Source organism: Pristiophorus japonicus, chromosome 21 (assembly GCF_044704955.1).
Source record: "Pristiophorus japonicus isolate sPriJap1 chromosome 21, sPriJap1.hap1, whole genome shotgun sequence".
NCBI lineage: Eukaryota > Metazoa > Chordata > Chondrichthyes > Pristiophoridae > Pristiophorus > Pristiophorus japonicus.
This window is the reverse complement of record NC_091997.1, coordinates 42,414,589-42,435,109: the sequence shown is the minus strand read 5'-3', so window position 1 is coordinate 42,435,109 and position 20,521 is coordinate 42,414,589. Positions and strand designations below refer to the sequence as shown.

At 44.9% G+C, this 20,521-nt stretch overlaps 1 protein-coding gene and 1 long non-coding RNA gene across 6 annotated transcripts in view; one reads left to right on the top strand and one right to left on the bottom strand.

Moving 5' to 3' along the window:
- Positions 1 to 13,311, bottom strand: part of plekhm1 (pleckstrin homology domain containing, family M (with RUN domain) member 1) — a 72,512-nt gene extending 59,201 nt beyond the window's left edge. For 2 of the 5 annotated variants that reach the window (XM_070864686.1, XM_070864691.1), the window contains exons 1-3: positions 13,227 to 13,307; positions 9,240 to 9,339; positions 3,514 to 3,610 (exon numbers count right to left, since the gene is read on the bottom strand). The gene's annotated coding sequence lies outside the window, so the exon portion shown is untranslated. Of the gene's footprint in view, positions 1 to 3,513; positions 3,611 to 9,239; positions 9,352 to 13,226 lie in introns of all 5 variants that reach the window. The other 3 variants (XM_070864687.1, XM_070864688.1, XM_070864690.1) reach the window with 3 other exon arrangements.
- An 88-nt stretch (positions 13,312 to 13,399) lies between these two features.
- Positions 13,400 to 20,521, top strand: part of LOC139233671 (uncharacterized) — a 37,427-nt gene continuing 30,305 nt past the window's right edge. The window contains exon 1 of the long non-coding RNA XR_011588196.1: positions 13,400 to 13,853. This is a non-coding gene — a long non-coding RNA (uncharacterized lncRNA). The remainder of the gene's footprint in view (positions 13,854 to 20,521) is intronic.

The window sequence follows — 20,521 nt, the reverse complement described above, 5'->3', positions numbered from 1 at the left end:
TGAGTCTGTGTGTGCCGCCCTCGCTCTCTAAAGGTGAACAGTTCATAACTTCACAAGCCACAATGATACCATTCAGCAAAGGTGAAAAAATATTTTCTGTTCAGTTACATGGCAACAAAGGGAGATTTCTACTGCATGCATCACAAACCCTTCAGTGCAATCGGATTTGCATGAAATGACACCGCATCAGACGTGCCACAGACAAAACAGTCAGCCTTGTGTACAGTTGGAATAGCACTTGAACAATAAAGTAGATTTGGTTACCCTCTCAATGGCCCAGTAGATAATGGGACTTGCCAGTGTAGTACAAGTCATACAGACCACAAGGTCCCAAGTTCAATAACTGATCCAGGCTGTTGGAACATTCTGGGTGCAACAATTGGCTTCAGCTTCCCTAGGCTAGAAAAGTTTGGAAAAGAAACAGCCAAGTGTCCTGCCCTTGACTGCTAGCTAGTGACCCCTTTGCGATCAAAAGTAGAAACCCTGGTTTATTTTTCATTCTCTAATCCAGTGTGCTGCAGGTAATAGTAGCATCTGCCCTATCAGGTAACTCAGCACATATTGGGGTCCAAATCTGGACTGTGTTGGTCCCCGTACCAAGATTTTTGCTTTCAATCATTGAGGTTTCTAGGCGGCCATTTCCAACTTCATAATGGGCCAGCTTGGCTCAGTTGATTACACACTCATCTCTGGATCAGGCGGTTTTGGATTTGAATGGCACACTTATCATCTAGGCTGACATTCTGGTGCTGTAACATCAGAGGTAGCATCCTGTGCATGAGAAATTCAACCATAGTTCGACCTTCCTAATCAAATGGCTGTTGAAGGTCCCAAGGCACCATTCAAATTCCTCTCAAATCAATACCAAAACAAAACTGGCTATTCATCTCATTAGTGGGACATTGCTGGTGCAGAATGGCTGTGACATTTGCCAGCTAACAATTGTTACTGCATTACAAAAAGCAATTCATGTTTGAAGTGCTATGAAACACTGATAACATGAGGCACGATACATAGCAGGTTTCGTGATGAGCAAGAGAAAATATATTGTTTATCATTATTGTGCAGGAAATTTCATGAGATCAATCTAGGCCCTAAAGATGCTATCAAAACATCTGCTGCATAAATGAGTTCCGAACCCATTGCCATAAAATTAATGCGTACTTCTAACCTATAGAGAATATAATAGGGGTCTTGGTGGTCCTAAAGCAGGCAGCTTAACCCATGGTATGCAGCAGCATGGTCAGTATTTGAACAGAAACAACTGTTGCACTAAACGTTTAAGCTACAGCTCAAGTTTTACCCAGTCGGCCTCAGAGTAAAGTTGCCAACATTATACACTTGTCAACCTAAAAACAGAGGTGATGGACCCATCTGCACTGAGTAAACAGTATATCAAACCATACTGAATATGACTTAACCCAACAAAGTATGCAGTTGAATAGTGCCCTAGTTATTAGGTGCATGCTCACATCAGAAAGGTCAGTTAATCCTTTGGGCAGACTAAAAATGAGTGGAGTCTAACATGATATGAAGTCGATCAAGTAATTTTTATTCTCCCACAAACTAGCGAAACCACGACATACAATCACCAGCCTGTCAAAAAGATCCACATGTTTCACTTGCACTGCACAGATCCACTGTGCCTATCAAATCAATGACCAAGTAACCAAAATGTGGAAAGTCGAACAGTGTTAAGACAATGTTAACAGAAGCTCAGTTCCACAGGGTGGAATGGATCCATGGCTCAGTACTCAGCACTCAGAGTCAGAAGGTTGTGGATTCAAGTCCCACTCCAGAACGCAAAATCTAGGCTGATACTACAGTACAGTACTGAGGCAGTGCCGCACTGTCAGAGGTGCCACTTTTCAGATAAGATGTTAAATCGAGGCTACAGCTGCCCTCTGGGGTGGATGTACAAGATCCCATGATACTATTTCAAAGAAGAGCAGGGGAATTCTGCCCCCGATATCGTGACTAATATTTATTCCTCAACCAACATCATAAACAGATTATCTTGTCATTATCTCATTCATGTTTGTGAGAGTTTGCAGTGCGCAAATTGGCTCCCGCATTTCCTACATTACAACAGTGACTGCACTTCAAAAAGTGCTTGATTGGCTGTAAAACGTTGTGGGACTTTGAGGTTGTGAAAGGAGCTATATAAATGCAAGTTCGTTCTTTTTTTTAAAAAATATGTTGGTTCAGATTTATGATGAAAGCAGTTCTTGGCACAGCAAATAAACAAATCTGTGGGTTGTTCAGCAGGAGCATTTTAGGAGTGTACTGAAGCAAACCTCATTCTGTGTGGCATTGACACAAACAACTGACTGATCAGGATGTTGTTCAACACTTTGATAGAGTAAACAGCTTAGAAGTCAACACCACCCACAGCAGCAAGAATCAAATGACTGAAATAGCACACTGTGGCCAGTCCTGTTCCTCAGTGTCCACGAGCAGATCCATAGAACCAGCCATCACTATGACTGGGAAAACACCAAGCAAGTCAAAAATAATGGGCCAGATTTTGCTCAAGCAGGGCAGCTAATGGCGTCTGCCGTTAGTTAGACTTGCCCTGCAACCTTCAGCTCAGAAATTTTGTCCACAAAGTTGCTGTAAGGGCTGATAAAGGCACGGCGAGGGAAACAGGGCATCTGGGATTGGAGTGAACAGGGAAACCAACAGGGTATCTCCTTAACCAATCAGATTTATGGATTGGGAAATAAACCCTGGAAAGATCGAGGAGGTTGAATTCAATGTCAAATAAGGTACAGAAAGTGAAAGAAAGATTGGATTGAGAGAGAGAAAACAAAAAAGAGAAAAATTCAATTTATTGCCCCGAAAAGTTCAAAACCTAAAGGAATGATACTCCATCCTTGTAATCGTTCATTTTCAGTGCCAGAGAGGTTGATTGGCAGTAATTAACAAATATCATGTTGTTAAAAGGGTACTTGCGTTATCAATTACTAGCCCTTAAATATCTGTAGGTTTTTGTTCGTATCTATTGTGCAAGTACAGCAACTTCATGACATTCAATTCATGTCAGTGGTGAGGCAGATAGCGAGATGACATTTTCGCGAAGCTAACGACGGAGCAGCGCAACTTGGACAGCAACACTTGGATACTCACATTTAAACGCGCATCTGCTCCTCTTCTGAAGTTGCTGTACAATTCACGCATAAATAACAGTGAACGCTATTAGCATGCATGTTATTTTGACAGCAAATTCTGGCCCAATAACATTTCTGCAAGTTATAGTACAAAATGAACATTTACTCAAAAGGACTTTTAGTGTGATTCGAATATGGGCACGCTTCTTTTAAAAAGCAAGTTTTCCAGTACCCATTGTAATCCTTTTTACCAGAACTAGCAACGAATCAGATTTCAAAGTACGAAAAATAAAAACAATGAAGCAAACAAAACAAAAACTATAGCCCTAACCAGCAGGCACTCACATAAGAAAGAAAAAGGTCAAGTTCTTCAAAGATACCGCTGACATTAAAGCTCACTCACCTACTAGATGTCCCAACTCGGGAACGAAAATGTTTAAATCAGATCAGATCAGGGAAGGATTCCCTTTACTCTGTTGCTGCTGTCTCACTGACTCGGTCTAGAATGAAAGCACTGTCAGCCAGGGCAATAGACACAAAAAACACGAGTATGTTCAAAATGCAGCTTTATGCAATAACATTAAAAGGCTATAGGTAGGGAGGAACTTCATACAATCATGATCACTAATGAAGTAGTACTCGGTAAAATAATGGGACTAAAGGCGGACAAGTCCCCTGGGCCTAATGGCTTACATCCTAGGGTCTTAAAAGAAGTGGTTGCGGAGATAGTGGATGCATTGGTTGTAATCTACCAAAATTCCCTGGATTCTGGGGTGGTCCCAGCAGTTTGAAAAACCGTAAATGTAATGTCCCTATTTAAAAAAAAAAGGAGGCAGACAAAAAGGAGGAAACTATAGATCAGTTAACCTAACATCGGTCGTTGGGAAAATGCTGGAGTCCATTATTAAGAAAGCAGTAGCAGAACATTTGGAAAAGTATGATTCAATCAAGCAGAGTCAGCATGGTTTTATGAAAGGGAAGTCATGTTTGACAAATTTGGAGTTATTTGAGGATGTAACGAGCAGGGTGGATAAGGGGAAACCAGTGGATGTGGTGTATTTGGATTTCCAGAAGGCATTCGATAAGGTGCCACATAAGAGGTTACCGCACAAGATAAAAGCTCACAGGGTTGGGGGTAATATATTAGCAAGCATAGAGGATTGGCTAACTAACAGAAAACAGAGAGTCGGGATAAATGGGTCATTTTCCGGTTGGAAAACAGTGACTAGTGAGATGCCGCAGGGATCGGTGCTGGGTCCACAACTATTTACAATCTATATTAATGACTTGGATGAAGGGACAGAGTGGAATATTGCCAAGTTTGCTGTTGATACAAAGATGGATGGGAAAGCAAATTGTGAGGAGGACACAAAAAATCTGCAAAGGAATATAGACAAGCTAAATGAGTGCAAAAATTTGGCATATGGAATATGTGAGGTTATCCACTTTGGCAGAAATAATAGAAAAGCAAATTATAATTTAAATGGAGGAAAATTGCAAAGTGCTGCAGTACAGAGAGACCTGGGGGTCCTTGTGCATGAAACACAAAGTTAGTATGCAGGCACAGCAAGTAATCAGGAAGGCACTAGGTTGATTCTGGAGATGAGGGGGTTGACTAATGAAGATAGGTTGAGTAGGTTGGGCCTATATACATTAGAGTTCAGAAGAAAGAGGTGATCTTATTGAAACTTATAAGATAACAAGGGGTGGACAAGGTGGATGCAGAGAGGATCTTTCCACTCATAGGGGAAACTAAAACTAAGAGACATAGTCTTAGAATAAGGGGCCGCCCATTTTAAACTGAGATGAGGAGAAATTTCTTCTCTCAGAGGATTGTAAATCTAAGGAATTCTCTGCCCCAGAGAGCTCTGAAGGCTGGGTCATTGACTAGATTTAAGGCGGAGATAGACAGATCTTTGAGCGATAAGGGAGTAAAGGATCATGGGGACCGGACAGGAAAGTGGAGCTGAGTCCATGATCAGATCAGCCATGATCTTATTGAATGGCGGAGCAAGCTCGAGGGGCCAAATGGCCGACTCCTGATCCTATTTATGTTCTATGTTCATTGTTAGGGCCGTCGGTTTGATGGCCATTTGGTATTTTCTCACCTTCACCACTTATGTCCACTGATTTTCATGCAACTGTTAATATTTATTTTATATCTTTTAAACTATTCCTAAGTGGTATAGTAAAAGAAATGCTAGCTCGAACTTGCACTTGCTTATTGTAAGACTTCTGAATCACATTATCTCCCTAAACTATAAAATGTATTCTCCTAATGTAAACCTACTGATCACAAAAGAACTCCTATAATATTCTGCAGTGCGAGTCATGATCCCGTGCTGTGATTCATTAGCAGTTGATTCAGTTGGCAGTAATAAAAAGCTTTTACTCAAGACTCTCAGTAAAGTTGTCAGGCACAAAGGAACATCATAGTACAATATGGCACAGAAGGAGGCCATTTGGTTCATCGTGCCTGTGTCTGCTCTTTGAAAAGAGCTATCGAATTAATCTCACTTCCCTGCTCTTTCCCTATAGTCCTTTAATTTTTTTTTCCCTTATCCAATATATGATTTCAGATCTGGATTTTTTTTAAAGCTCTTAATAGATTAATACATGCCACTCCTATTATTTAAGTGTCCTGTTCAGAACTACTGGCAAGAACAGACCTTTATTTATAATACAACAACAACATGCATTTATATAGTACCATAAACATAATGAAATGCCCCAAGGCGCTTCACAGGAGCATTAACAAAATTTGACACCAAGCCACATAAGGAGATGTTAGCACAGTGGAAGGCCAAGCTATTCGATCTGCCTGAATGCATGAAGTACAAACAACTTGGATAGTGGAAATGCTGTGAACATAATGTTATGCGCTGGTGACTGCTAGGTTCTCTCATTATCAACAGCATATCTGCCCACACCACAAAAAGCAGAGAACCTGCCCCAGTAGACTCAAAGATATTTAGCAGGTTCTGGATGAGTGTTCATTAAATGTCTTTTGACTGCACAAAATTTGAGAAAACAAGAGTCAACAAGCAATGGCTGTTACTCAACACTCCCAACACTGCTCAGTTCTCCAGGCTGTCGAGCTGTTTTTAATATTGGCCTTAGCGAGAGATGCTGGTGCCATCACTGGTTTTGTACCAACACCAGTTGCCAATGAACAGGTCCCCACAACCCAATACTAAAGTTGCTGGGATTTACTCAGGCTGTTCTTCCCTGCTATCAACTTAAAGGATCCAGGCAGGTTTATTTTTGGCTTGCAGCTTGCTCTGCAAGATCTGCACATCCAAAGCCAGCGGCACTAACAGGAATCTTCTCAATATATAAAAGCAAGGATAGTCACTCATTAACTCAGGGCACACCACTGATCTTGCCTCAACTGCCTCAGGCAAGTAATAGTGTCGAGGCTTGCAATTCTTGATAAAGCTCTGCAGGAACTTGGCTAAATAGCTAAGAAGCTCTGAACCAGTCTGGAATACAAATAACAGTGGCAATTAAGAAACTTTTTATATTTAGCATTTCTGTAGATTTATATTTTGGATTTTTGTGCGACTCTAATTCTGCCTTCGGGGTGAGAGAGCTGGTTTTGGTCATTTTAACACGGAGCATAAATCATCGAAGTGGCAAATGTAAAAGTGCCTATTACTACTGGGTAGTGACTACTCCACCCTTTGACATTAGTGTAGTAGGAGGCTGTTCCGTGCACGCAAGGCTCTTTTACAGGATAGGAGTGCAGCTGACTTCGCACACATAATTCTCCCTTGGTTGGTTGCACTCGATAAAGAGTAAACAAGCCCAGCTTTCAAACAATATCCCCGCTAATTTTGTGTGCGTGCGGGCCCATTAACTGGCTATGCGGCCCATTTAAACTTTTCACGCATGCGTGATTATTTCCATTGAAAAGCCGATGATTGGCCTGTGTGGGACCTCCAGATTGCAGCTTAGTGGGAACATTGCTTCCAAGTACCAATGGAATCATGGTCCCAGAAAAATGCAGGACTTTGATTCTACTGGCTTAATGAGTGAGTCAGTCTTAGTAAGACTAATACCATATGTTTGGTATCCCAGCACCTGCATTTCATTCCAAGTGTAATACCAGGAAACAGACATGCAGGTGTTGCTCTCCTACTTTGGATTAAATTGCCAGTCTGCTAGGAATCTACAGATGAGGCTTCATCATTTTGTTAGCAGTTTTGAGCACAACAACTTGCATTTGTATAGTGCCTTTAACGTGATAAAACATACAAAGGCACTTCGCAGGAGCGTTATCAAATAAAATTTGACACTGAGTCACGCAAGGAGATTTTAAGGCAGATGACCAAAAATTTTATCAAAGTGGTAGGTTTTAAGGAGTATCTTATAGGAAGAAAGAGAAGCAGAGGGAGGCAATTCCAGAGCTTAGGGTGTTGGCAGCTAAAAGCATGGCCGTCAATGGTACAACGATGAAAATCAGGGATGATCAAGGGGCCCTAATTGGAGGGTTGTGGGACTGGAATAGATTACAGAGGTAGGGAGGGTCGAGGGCATGGAAGGAATTGAAAACAAGGATGAAAATTTTTTAATTGAAGCATTGTTTGACCGGGAACCAATGCAGGCCAGTGAGCACAGGGGTGATGTACAAATGGGACTTGGAGGTGCAAGGAGATGGACAGCAGAGTTTTGGATGACCTCAATTTTACGGAGGGTGGAAGAGGGAGGCTGGCCAGCCAACAAACCCTTATCCATGCCTTTATTACCTCTAAAGTAGTCAAGTCTAGAGGTAACAAAGGCATGAATGAGGGTTTCAGCAGCAAATGAGTTGAGGGTGCGGTGCAGTCGGGTGTTGTTATGGAGGTGGAAATAGGCGGTCTTAGTGATGGCGCAGATATCTGATCAGAAGTTCATCCCGGGGTCAAATATGACACAAAGATTTCAAACAGTTGGTTCAGCCTCAGACAGTTATCTGTGCGTTTTTTCCAATTTAAAAGCCGGTCCACTGGCTGCCCAGGAACTCAAGAGCACTGTTTGGCTGCGAAGCTTAAAGGGAACGTTGGTTGGAGAAAGCTACAAAGATTAGGGGGGGGGTGGGGGGTATGCCACAGAGGGATTTGAAAACAAGGAGGCGCTGCTTAACCGGGAGCCAATGTGGGTCAGTGAGCACAGGAGTAATGAGTGAGCGGGACTTGGTGTGAGTTAGGATATACTGGCAGCAGAGTTTTGGATGATCTCAAATTTAAGGAGGGTAGAAGTGGGAGGCCGGCCAAGAGTGCAATGGAATAGTAGTGGAGGTCTAGAGGCAACAAAGGCATGTATGAGGGTTTTAGCAGCAGATAGCTGAAACGGAGGAGGAATCAGGCGGTGTTACGGAGGTGGAAAGAGACAGTCTAGGGATATGTGGTCGTAAGCTCATCTCGGAATCAAATATGAAACCAAGGTTGCAAACAGAATGGATCAGCCTGCGATAGTTGCCAGGGAGAGATATGGAGTCGGTGGCTAGGGACCGCAGTTTGTGGCGAGGACCAAAGACAATGGCTTTGGTCATCCCAATATTTAGTCGGAGGAGATTTTTGCTCATCCAGTTCTGGATGTCGGATAAGCAGGCTGACAACAGAGAGAGTGGAGGAGTGGAGAGAGGTGGTGGTGAGCTAGAGCTGGGTAGATGTAGAAACCGACTCTGTGTTTTTGGATGATGTCGCCAAGGGGCAACATGTAGATGAGAAATAGGAGGGGGGGGCCAAGGATAGATCCTTGGGGGACACCAGAGGTAACGATGCGGGAGTGGGAAGAAAGGCCATTGCAGGTGATTCTATGGCTACAACTGGATAGATAAGAATGGAACCAGGTGAATGAAGTCCCACCCTCCTGGACAATGGTGAAAAGGCATTGCAGGAGGTTGGTGTGGTCAACTGTGTAAAGGCTGAAGCCAAGTCGAGAAGGATGAGGAGGGATAGTTTGGCACTATCACAGTCACATAGGATGCCAAGCCGTTTTGGTACGGTCATAGAACATACAAGGGGAAACTACATATGCCAACAGTTAGAGAGGAGGTTCTTCCTTTTGACCATGACTGAATTGCAAAATCTCACTTCCTTCACACTTAATTTGAGCATCTTGCAACACTTACTCATCTAAGTATACCTTGGCAATAGCTGCTGCTTCCTGCTTCTGTAGAGAAACATGCATGAAAGATTGACCAGTTCCGGTCGCACCAATCTTCAGATCTTCCCCACTTAATTAACTGTAAAAACAACTATTTTAAAACAGATTTTAGCTGGATTGTCAATTTTTTCACCAAGAATTGTCTCCTGTTTAGAATACATAATGGGAGCAGGATCGCAGAAGAAAAGGGCCAAGTTAAAAAAAACACTTAGCAGGTGGAGCAAATGATGAGTTTGATTTTTTTCTAACTAAAGGTTGAAATAAAAACATGACTTGGGAAGAGTGTATAGAGGAAAAAAGGAAGTGTTGGTTTATTTTTAATCTAAAATTGTGCTTCGGTGCTATTTTATTATTTTGCGGTTAACACGACACAACCAAAACCATTCTTGACATTTGAATGATATTGTTTTCCCCTCGTGCTGCACCGCACGAGTTGAAAACTCACAACAATTTGGCCCAGAGAGACAGAAATTCTTCCCATTAACTAGCAGGCTAATGGTTAAAAGAAACTGTAAAAAATAGCTGTTAAAATCTTAAATTAAAAAGGAATGCAATATTAACACTGTGTCCCACAAATAGTGGACAAAAATATCAACCAATTCTGGTCACTGTATGGTAAGCCTCAGGTCATCATCAAAGATCAAGATTCAATAATTAAGAGTCATCTAAAAACATTTTTCTTTTCTTCTTTATCATTTTGTTGAACAATTATCCGTCTACTCTCCTAACATGTTGACTACTTACTGGAATACAGATCCACAGGTAGCTTTCCAAGAGCTGACCCACTATCGACCATTTGTGAGCTTAAATATCAAGTGATGGTAGGTTATTCGACTACAGGAAGTGTCACAGACGGACCTGCCCTCACCAGGTATCTATACAAGTGCACTTCCAACAAGGGTTGTTGGATAGATCAGTGGTGAGAATTGCATCCAATTTTACTTTCCCGAACACAGGTCCACGAAGGCCAATTATGGCAGCTGCCCCTACAGAGATCAGTTGACTCAGCAGCTAGAGGTTCCGGTAGAAATGATTGAACCTGGCACATTCCTAATCTGGACAGATAGTGAGCAACTAGAACAGCTTGACAAAGCAGCTCTCGTCAAATGGTTCTTTTCTCCCAACTTTTCAGCGTTTCAATAAAGTCGAAAGAAAAAAGGGAAAAGAATTTAAACTGAATGATACCGCCCAGAATTTCAGACCACAACATGGAAAGGTTCCTGAAAAATGTTGACGAATAAAAGCTGAAATCAGTGTTGAAAAGCTGAAATCAGTCAGATTGATAACACTGTAACCCTGAAAACTTGAAATAAACTCCCCAAAATTAAGACACCCCTTTATATTGCTAAACAATATTTTGCTTCTGTTAAGAAACTTTTGAGAGGCAGCTCAATGTCAGATTAGTAACAGTGTTTCACCTCCAGTGCGCCAGTGCAGCCTTCGGCCGCCTGAGGTAATGTGTATTTGAAGACCAGGCCCTCAAAACTGCCACCAAGCTCATGGTCTACAGGGCTGTAGTAATACCTGCCCTCCTGTATGGCTTAGAGATATGGACCATGTACAGTAGACATCTCAAGTTGCTGGAGAAATATCACCAACGATGTCTCCGCAAGATCCTACAATCCTCTGGGAGGTTAGGTGCAGCAACATCAGCATCCTCATTCAGGCTAACATCCTCAGCACTGAAGCACTGACCACACTCGATCAGCTCCGTTGGGCAGGCCACATAGTCCACATGCCAGACACGAGACTCCCAAAGCAAGTGCTCTGCTCGGAGATCCCTCACGGCAAACGATCCAAAGGTTGGCAGCGTAAATGCTACAAGGTCACCCTCAAAGCCGCCCTGATAAAGTGTGACATCCCCACTGACACCTGGGAGTCGCTGGCTCAAGACCGCCCTAATTGGAGGAAGTGCATCCGAGAGGGCGATAAGCACCTTGAGTCTCAACGCTGAGAGCATGCAGAAATCAAGCACAGTCAGCGGAAAGAGCGTGCGGCGAACCTGTCCCACCCACCCTTTCTCTCAACGACTATCTGACCCACCTGTGACAGTCTATGGCTCTTGTATTAGACTGTTCAGCTACCAAAGAACTCACTTCAGGAGTGGAAGCAAGTCTTCCTCGATTCCGAGGGACTGCCTATGATGATGATCACGAAAAATTACATTTGTTGTTAAGGGAAGGTCGTGTCTGATGAACTTGATTGAATTTTTTGATGTGGTAACAAGGAGGGTCGATGAGGGTAGTGCGTTTGATGCAGTGTATATGAATTTTAGCAAAGCTTTTGATAAGGTCCCACATGGCAGACTGGTCACGAAAGTAAAAGCCCATGGAACGCAAGGCAAAATTGGCTCAGAGGCAGGAAGGAAAGGGGAATAGTCGATGGGTGTTTTTGTGACTGGAAGGCTGTTTTCAGTGGGGTTCTGCAGGGCTCAGTACTAGTTCCCTTGTTTTTGTCAATGATTTAGACTTGAATGTAGTGAGTATGATTAAGAAGTTTGCAGATACAACAGTTTGCAGATGATACAAAAATTGGCCATGCAGTTGATAAAAAAAGAAAGCTGTAGACTGCAGGTAGATATCAGTAGATTGGTCAAGTGAGCAGAACTGTGGCAAATAGAATTCAATCTGGAGAAGTGTGAGGTAATGTATTGGGGGAGGGCAAACAAGGAAAGGGAATACACAATAAACAGTACGACACTGAGAAGTGTGGAGGAACAGAGGAACTTTGGAGTGCACATGCACAGATCCCTGAAGGTAGCAGGACAGGCAGATAAGGTGGTGAAGTGGCATATGGAATAGCCGAGGCATAGAATACAAGAGCAAGGAGGTTATGCTTGAGCTCTATAAGACATTAGTTAGGCCACAGCTACAGTACTGCGTGCAGTTCTGATCATATTACAGGAAATATATGATTGCACGAGAGAGGGTACAGAGGAGATTTTCGAGGATATTGCCTGGATTGGAGAATTTTAGCTATGAGAAAAGATTGAATAGGCTGGGGTTGTTTTCTTTGGAATAGAGGCGGCTCATGGGAGACCGAATTGAGGTGTATAATATTATGAGGGGGCAAGATAGAGTGGATAGGACGGACCTATTTCCCTTAGAGGGGTCAACAGCCAGGGGCATAGATGTAAAGTATTTGGTTGGAGTTTTAGAGAGGATTTGAGGGGAATTCTTTTCACCCAGAGGGTGGTGGGGGTCTGGAACTCACTGCCGGAAAGGGTGGTAGAGGCAGAAACCCTCACCACATTTAAAAAGTACTTGGGATATGCACTTGAAGTGTCGTAACCTACAGGACTACAGACCAAGAGCTGGAAAGTAGGATTAGGCCAGATAGCTCTTTGTCTGTCGGCCAGCAGGACACGATGGGCAGAACTGCCCCCTTACATGCTGTAAATTTCTTTGATTCTATGATTCTACAGAGCTTCCAACATAGACAAGGTTTCATTTATAAACCAGTATCTTTCTGGAATCTCGACCCTATTGTTACATTTCTTCCAAAGGCAATTCGATGTCAGATGAGTAACATTGTTTCCCCAGAGCTCAAGGATGAGGCAGTGAAATACAAGGGTATAAAATCAAACAATAAAAACAAACTATCACAGGGGAACTCCCCAACTCACCTGTCACATCCTCCCCCCCCCCCCAAACCCACAGTAATACAGACCCCCCCAAACCCACAGTAATACAGACCCCCCCCAACCCACAGTAATACAGCCCATCCCACCCCCCAACCCACAGTTATACAGCCCCCCAACCCACAGTAACCCAGCCCCCCCAAACCCCAACCCACAGTAACCCAGCGCCCCCCTAACCCACAGTAACCCAGCGTCCCCCAAACCCCAGTAACCTAGCCCCCCCAACCCACAGTAATACAGCACCCCCCAAACCCCAGTAACCCAGCCCTCCCCCGCCGCTTGTCTCGGTTTATGAGCCGTATTTCGCGCGGCCGGCTGCCTCTTACCCGCGCGGCCGTTCACAGGCTCCAGTTTTCAGGCCGGCAACCGACTCCACTCCCGACTCAACAATCAACAGCCCTCTTCCCAGATAGTCCTCCAGTATCCCAGGGCGCACCGCGGCCGCAACTCACTCCTCCAGTATCCCAGAATTCCCCATTCAGCCTGCTTCCACAGAATGAGCGCTATCTGGCGACAGGCCGCCGTCAGTGCAGCAACATTTAAACGCAGAGCCAAATACTGTGGATGCTGGAGATCTGACATAAAAACAGTAGGTCAGGCAGTGTCTGTAGAGAGAGAAACAGAGTTAACGTTTCAGGTCGATTACCTTTTCTGTTGCATTTATATAGCCCCGTTAACATAGTAAAACATCCCAAGGTGCTTCACAGGAGTGTTATCAAACAAAATTTGACACCGAGCCACATAAGGAGATATTAGAGTAGATGAGAGATAGGTTTTAAGGAGCGTCCTAAAGGAGGAGAGAAAGGTAAAAGAGTTGGAGTGGTTTAGGGAAAGAATTCCAGAGCTTTAGGTCTTGGCAGCTGAAGGCACGGCTGTCAATGGTGGAACGATGAAAATCGGGGATGCGCAAGAGGCCAGAATTGGAGGAACGCAGATATCTCAGCGGGTTGGAGGTAATGTTCCCTGTAATTTTTGGGGGGACGCGCGGCCCATTCAAAATTCCGGTCATGCGCAATTTTTTCAATTTAAAAGCCGACTCACTGGCTGTGCGGGAGGTCAGGACCGCTGTGCGTCCGCACAGCTTAAAGGGAACGTTGGTTGTAGGGTTAGAGGGCGTTGCAGAGATTCGGAGGGGCGAGGCCATGGAGGGATTTGAAAACAAAGACGACGATTTTAAAATCGAAGCATTGCTTAGCTGTGAGCCAATTTGGGTCAGCAAGCACAGGAATGATGGGTGAACGGGACTTGGTGCGAGTTAGGACATGGGCAGCAGAGTTTTGGATGATCTCAAATTTAGGGAGTGTAGAACGTGGGAGGCTGGCCAGGAGTGCAATGGAATAGTAGTGGAAGTATAGAGATAACAAAGGCATATATGAGGGTTTCATGAGCTGAAACGGAGGCGGAATCCGGCGATGTTACGGAGGTGGAAATAGACGGTCTAGGTGATGGCGTCGATATGTGTTGTAAGCTCATCTCGGAATCAAATATGCAACCAGGGTTGCAAACAACGTGGATCAGCCTGCGATAGTTGCCAGGGAGAGAGATGGGGCTAGAAATTGCGGTGCTAACTTTATCGGGAGTGCAAAATTATCACCGGACACGACATAAATCCGGCGGACGCGAACTTCCGGTTTAGCGCTCCAGGAGGGAAGTGAAGCGCTAAATCAAGCTCTACCACTTCCCTTCGAGTGCTGACCAGTGAAAGCGGGCAGTAGCGGCAAAGCGCCGCACAGTGCCGTCGAAATCACAGGCTTCTTCCCTCCCTTAAAGGGAAGGGCCAATGCTAACGTGATTTGAAGGTAAGGACTCCACTGGTCGGCAACGGCACCTGTGATCCACGAAGATCAGCCCCAAGCGTCTAACAGAGTGCAGGATTGATCAATCACGGCATTGGAAAAATTCAAAAATCAGCACAGTGGGGTAAAAAAAATGTTTTGGCCTACCTGACCACCACTGCCTTTAAGTAGCGGTCCCCAGGCGGTCGGCCGAGGTCACAATGCCTCCTGCAACTGTCGATGCTGATGCCCAGCGGTGTTGCAGGGGGCGGAAGCGAATTTACGATAAGGGGCACTGCACACCGGATGATGTCACGATCACTGCGGTGCAGGAGGTCGGGATGATAAGGCGTAGCGCCAGCACTAACCTGTCATGCAAGTTCGTGGGTGTCAGTACTCTCAACGCGCCCAGTCGGTATGCCGTTAGCGCCCCCATTATCGCTTTCCCACCCCCGGAGGCGCTAGCGGGTGACACAAACCACCAATTTCTCCTCCCTGGTGGCTAGGGAACGGAGTTTGTGGCGGGGCCCAAAGACAATCGCTTTGGTCTTCCCAATATTTAGTTGGAGGAAATTTTTGTTCATCCAGCACAGGACAGTCTGACAATTTAGAGACTGTGGAGGGATCGAGAGAGGTGGTGCTGAGGTAGAGCTGGGTGTCGTCAGCGTCATCATCATCATCATAGGCATTCCCTCGGAATCGAGGAAGACTTGCTTCCACTCTAAAAATGAGTCCTTAGATGGCTGAACAGTGCAATACGAGAACCACAGTCCCTGTCACAGGTGAGACAGATAGTCGTTGAGGGAAAGGGTGGGTGGGACTGGTTTGCCACACGCTCCTTCCGCTGCCTGCGCTTGGTTTCTGCATGCTCTCAGCGATGAGACTCGAAGTGATCCAACTGATGCTGTGTTTTTGGACGATGTTGCTGAGGGGCAGCATGTAGATGAGAAATAGAAGGGGGCTAAGGATAGTTCCTTGAGGGTGACACCAGAGATAACGGTGCAGAAGCGGGCAGAGAAGCCATTGCAGCTGATTCTCTGGCTATGAATAAGAATGGAACCAGGTGAGTGAGTCCTACCCAGCTGGAGGGTGGAGAGGCATTGGAGAAGGATGGAGGGGCCAACGCGTCAAAGGCTGCAGCCAAGTTGAGAAAGATGAGCAGAGATCGTTTACCACGGTCACAGTCACACTGGATGTCATTTGTGACTTTGATAAGAGCCGTTTCGGTACTGCAGGCAGGGGGGCAGAAGAAGCACATGCAGCACGTGCCCCAGGAGAAGTTGGCTGAGATATCTTAGGGATTCCACTGCCTAAAGTTTTACCCGAGGCTCTCAACTCGAAACTTTACAGTGAGCTGAGGATGCCAATCGGCCGTCCAGAGAGTACTTGTTGGTGGGCTGAAGACCAATTTGGTCCAGCTGCAATGCCAGCAGCGCCTCTCGGGAAGTTCCTGGGAGAGGAGAGGGAGGCGGACACGAGGGTGGACCAGGGAAGAGGACGCTAACCAGGCTTAAACAGATTTTTTTCTCTTTTTAGACGAAATAATGTATTTGTAGCATTTTGGTTTTTATTGCAGTTTAAAGTTTGCGCTGCGCACAGACGGGGACAACTTTCGCACCGTGAGTGCAGGGAGCACTATGGCTGCACGTAGAGAGTGAATTGGAAGAACAGCAGTTTTTAAAGGGCTGTTGCCCTTCACTATGTAACTTCTTGTTATGCCTGACTCTGGCTGAGGCCGTGTGATGTCACCGAGGGGGTGCTGCCGGAATTATTTCCTTTCATAAGAAGCCATTAGGAGCTTTCATTAGAAGAGGAGAGACAGAGGAGGGGGTCCCTATTTGGGGGGAGGGGAACTGCCCACTGCGACCAGCTGTGTAGGCTGCATGGTAGGGGGTAGCACAGAGAATGAATGTTGTCTCCCTCATCTGTAGTTTATGGGAGCAGTTTGGAAAGAACCTCTTTGCACTGAACTGAGGTGGTTTGAATGAAGTAATCCTTTAGTAATGCCAAGGTAAGGTGGGACTGAAGTTTGCCAACTCAAATGAAGGCTGTGCCTGTAATATGCATACCGTAAGCACTATGCACCAACATGGTGCAGCAACAGCAATGAAACGTGGCAGTATTGATATAATCTCTCACATCGTGAACACCCAATGTCTAAATTTGTGGCCGCAAAGAGAAAGGCATTGAATGTGACACATGCCAATTGCACGTTGTGCCGCCAGAACACTGTGACAGAAACAAAAGGCATTTTGCTTTCTTTACTTTTGGCCAGAATACACACAGGGTTAAGCTCAGTTACTGCTAGCTAGTCTGGCTAATATTCACATCTCAGGTCAAGATAGAGACTTATGTAGTTCTAGAAATCTTTCGTACACATGGTTTCATTGTTCACATATCTTTTCTTCTTAGGCAGTCCCCCAGAGTCGAGCATGACTTGCTTCCACACTAACATGAGTTCTAAGGTGACTGATGAGACCAATGCAGGATCTACAATCTCTTTCACAGGTGGGGCAGGGTGGGTGGGGTGCGTTGATTTGTTGTACGCCCCTTCCTCTGTTTGTACTTGGTTTCCGCGTGCACCCGGCGAAGAGACTCGAAGTGTTCTGCGCCTTCTCGGATGCTTCTCCTGCACTTTTAGCGGTCTTGGGGCCAGGGATTCCCAAGAGTCGTTACATGTTTTCAAGGAGGCTTTGAGGGTGTCCTTGAAGCGTTTTCTCTGCCCTCCTGGGGCTCGTCTGCCGTGACATAGCTCGTAGTAGAGCGCTTGTTTCGGGAATTTAGTATCGGGCATGCAGACAATGTGGCCTGCCATCGAAGCTGATCGAGCGTGGTCAATACGTCGATGCTGGGGAAGTTGGCCTGAGAGAAAACGCTGACATTGGTGTGCCTATCCTGCCAATGAATCCTGTTAACATATACCTGGACATGGATCCATCGAGCAGGTAATTCAAAGTACTTAACAGAGATCAATGAATGAAGCCATCCCATTTAATTACAAACACCCTCGGTGATTGATATCCTAGGGTAGTGGATGGTGGACAGCTGTACCTGAGGTGAAAACATGGGTCAAAACTCCGCCCCCCCCCCCCCCAAAAAAAAAGATTATCCAGCGGTTCATTCATTTGCCATTTGTGAGACCGTGCTGTGTGCTACTGTCTGACACATTCTCCTGTATAACAACAGTGACTGCACTTCAAAAGTATTACGATGGTTGTGAAGTGCTTTGGGACATCCTGGGGATGTGAGAAGGTGCTTTATAAAGAGAAATAATGTTTTTACTAAGCAATTAGGAGCTCTTTGTAAGAATTTGGCACAGAAAAATCATGACACTAGGTGGTGCAAGAACTTGCATGATTGTGACCCTCAGACAAATTTGCCACGAACATTTTGCACTGTTTGCCTCATTGACAGCAGTACCAGCCGAGACAGCTGGCTCTTCGGCCCAGGCTTTCTGCCTGTTGATCTCTTAATTTCCATTGAAATACGAACTCCGATGGTAGTTTTAACTTTTTAATCTTGGCAGAGAGCAACAAACTGCTGGCTGATTGCCAGTTTCTTTGTCTTACTGAGACACATGGTCAAAATGGCTGTATTTTATACCGGGTTCAATTTACAGAAAAGAACTCGCCTTCTTTGACCTTATTGGCTCAATCAATATTCTTTTAACGTTTTAATTGGCTCGCTACCCAAGGTCCGAAAATGTCAAGTTGATTTATGAGTTAATGCAATGTGGCCTCTGTTTTTTCACAGCCTGTCTAAATGAGCCTGTTTGAATACTCTATCAATCTCCCTTTGATTCTTTCACAAACTGAATCATAAAACATCAGGTATCACTGATTAAACATTCTACAAAATAATTTCATACATGTTAATAGAGTTTCCTTCTAAAATTTGTTGATGTGTTTCGCCACATGTCCGGACTAGTAGCTTCCACACAAATTTACACCAACCCGAGTTCCATCGTGGCCACAATGGAAGTCTGGTTTTAGTAGGTTAATTAACCTTATTCCAATTTAATCCAAATCAATATCTTAATTCAACCAGTAAACTACCTTTCCTTAAGTATAACATACCCCTGTGCCACGTACAGACGGTCTGCTGGGACCTGCAAGGTGTCTCACCTGCGGGACAGCCGCTACAGCCGCCTGGTCGCAACAACATTTAAACAACATAAACAAACAATATAAAAGTAAAAGGTATTTACATGTAATTCCCTTGGTACTCTACTATTTCCCTTTGGTGCAGAGGGTTGGCTAGTAAGAAGTAGGCCTATGCCTAGAATACCTACAATCAATACTACAGTAAATCTATACATTTTCGCGAAAAGTAATTGTCCTTATTAGATTTCAGCTTCAGTTATGGGTGCTTGTTTAACATGTGAAGCGTGGATCTAGGCTTTCTTTCCTTGGACTTTAACAGCTGCCTGGGTGGTCAATAACACTTGATAAGGTCCCTCCCACTTGGCACCCAAAGGTTCTTTATGCAACTTTTTCACATAGACCCAGACTCCCGGGATGATGTCGTGTCCTCCTTCGTGTGGATTACCCCAAGCTGCCAATACCTGTCGGGAAACAGAACTAATAGCATTGGTTAGGTTCTGACAGTATGATAACAGAGTGTCACTCATTAAGTGAACATCAGCTTTCCGTAAATCGATAGTTCCTGGCAGCGACATGGGTCTTCCTGTTATAATTTCAAATGGGCTTAGACCTGTAGTTCTGTTCGGGGTTGCCCTAATGCTACATAGCACTATTGGTAGTGCCTGGGGCCATGGTGTTCCTTCTTAGTGATATTTGGCAAGCTGTTGTTTCAGAGTTCGATTCATTCATTCTACTTGTCCTGATGATTGTGGATGATAAGGACAGTGTAAATCCCACGTAATGTTCAGTAACCTACAGACTTCTTGGCAGACAGCACCTGTGAAGTGTGTTCCCTGATCTGAGTCAATGCGACTCGGGACTCCCCATCGGGGAATATAATCCTTACACAAGACCTTTGCAGTGTGATTGGCTGTGGCTCTTTTAGTTGGGACAGCTTCTACCCATCGAGAGAATCTGTCGACCATGACAAGAATGTTAGTGTATCCTTGGCATGAAGGAAGAGATATATAATCAACCTGCAGATGCTGGAATGGTCCGACAGGGGCAGGGGGCCTCAGTTGGGGCATTACCATGATGGGTCCAGAATTATTTTTCTGGCAGACCACACGGCAGTCTGTTACCAGCTGGGCATGTTTTTTAAATCCCCGACCCCACCAGCTTTTCTGGAACCGTGCCGTCATCTGTTGTGAGGCCAAGTGTCCCCACGAGTGGATCTGTTGGGCTAAAAAAGGCATAAGCGCTTGTGGCGCGACTGGCTTGTCGGTAACTCTTTGTCTCCAGACACCATCTTCGCATAGCTTAATTTCTGCCTCAATCCATGTCCATTTTTCCTCTCGGGCGCACTCGCCTTGCATTGTTTGAAGGTCTCATGTCAGAGTCCTGAGTGCTTTCAATTTGCACATCTGTGTTGGTTCTTCTGGAGGAACGCCCTGTGAGGCAGCATCTTTAGCTGCCTGGTCGGCTAGGGCATTTCCCTGTGCTTCTGTGGTATTTTCCTTGATTATGGGCCTTACACTTCAGGATGAACACTTCCTGAGGTAATTGTATGGCCTCCAGTAAGTCTCGGACTTCTTTTCCATTTCGGATAGGTGTACCAGCAGCAGTGAGGAATCCTCTTTTCCGCCATAACATACCAAAGTCTTGAGCGACTCCAAAAGCATAACGCGAATCTGTGTAGACATTAGCTGTCTGTCCTTCTGCTATTCGACATGCTTCTGACAGGGCCCGTAACTCGGCCTGTTG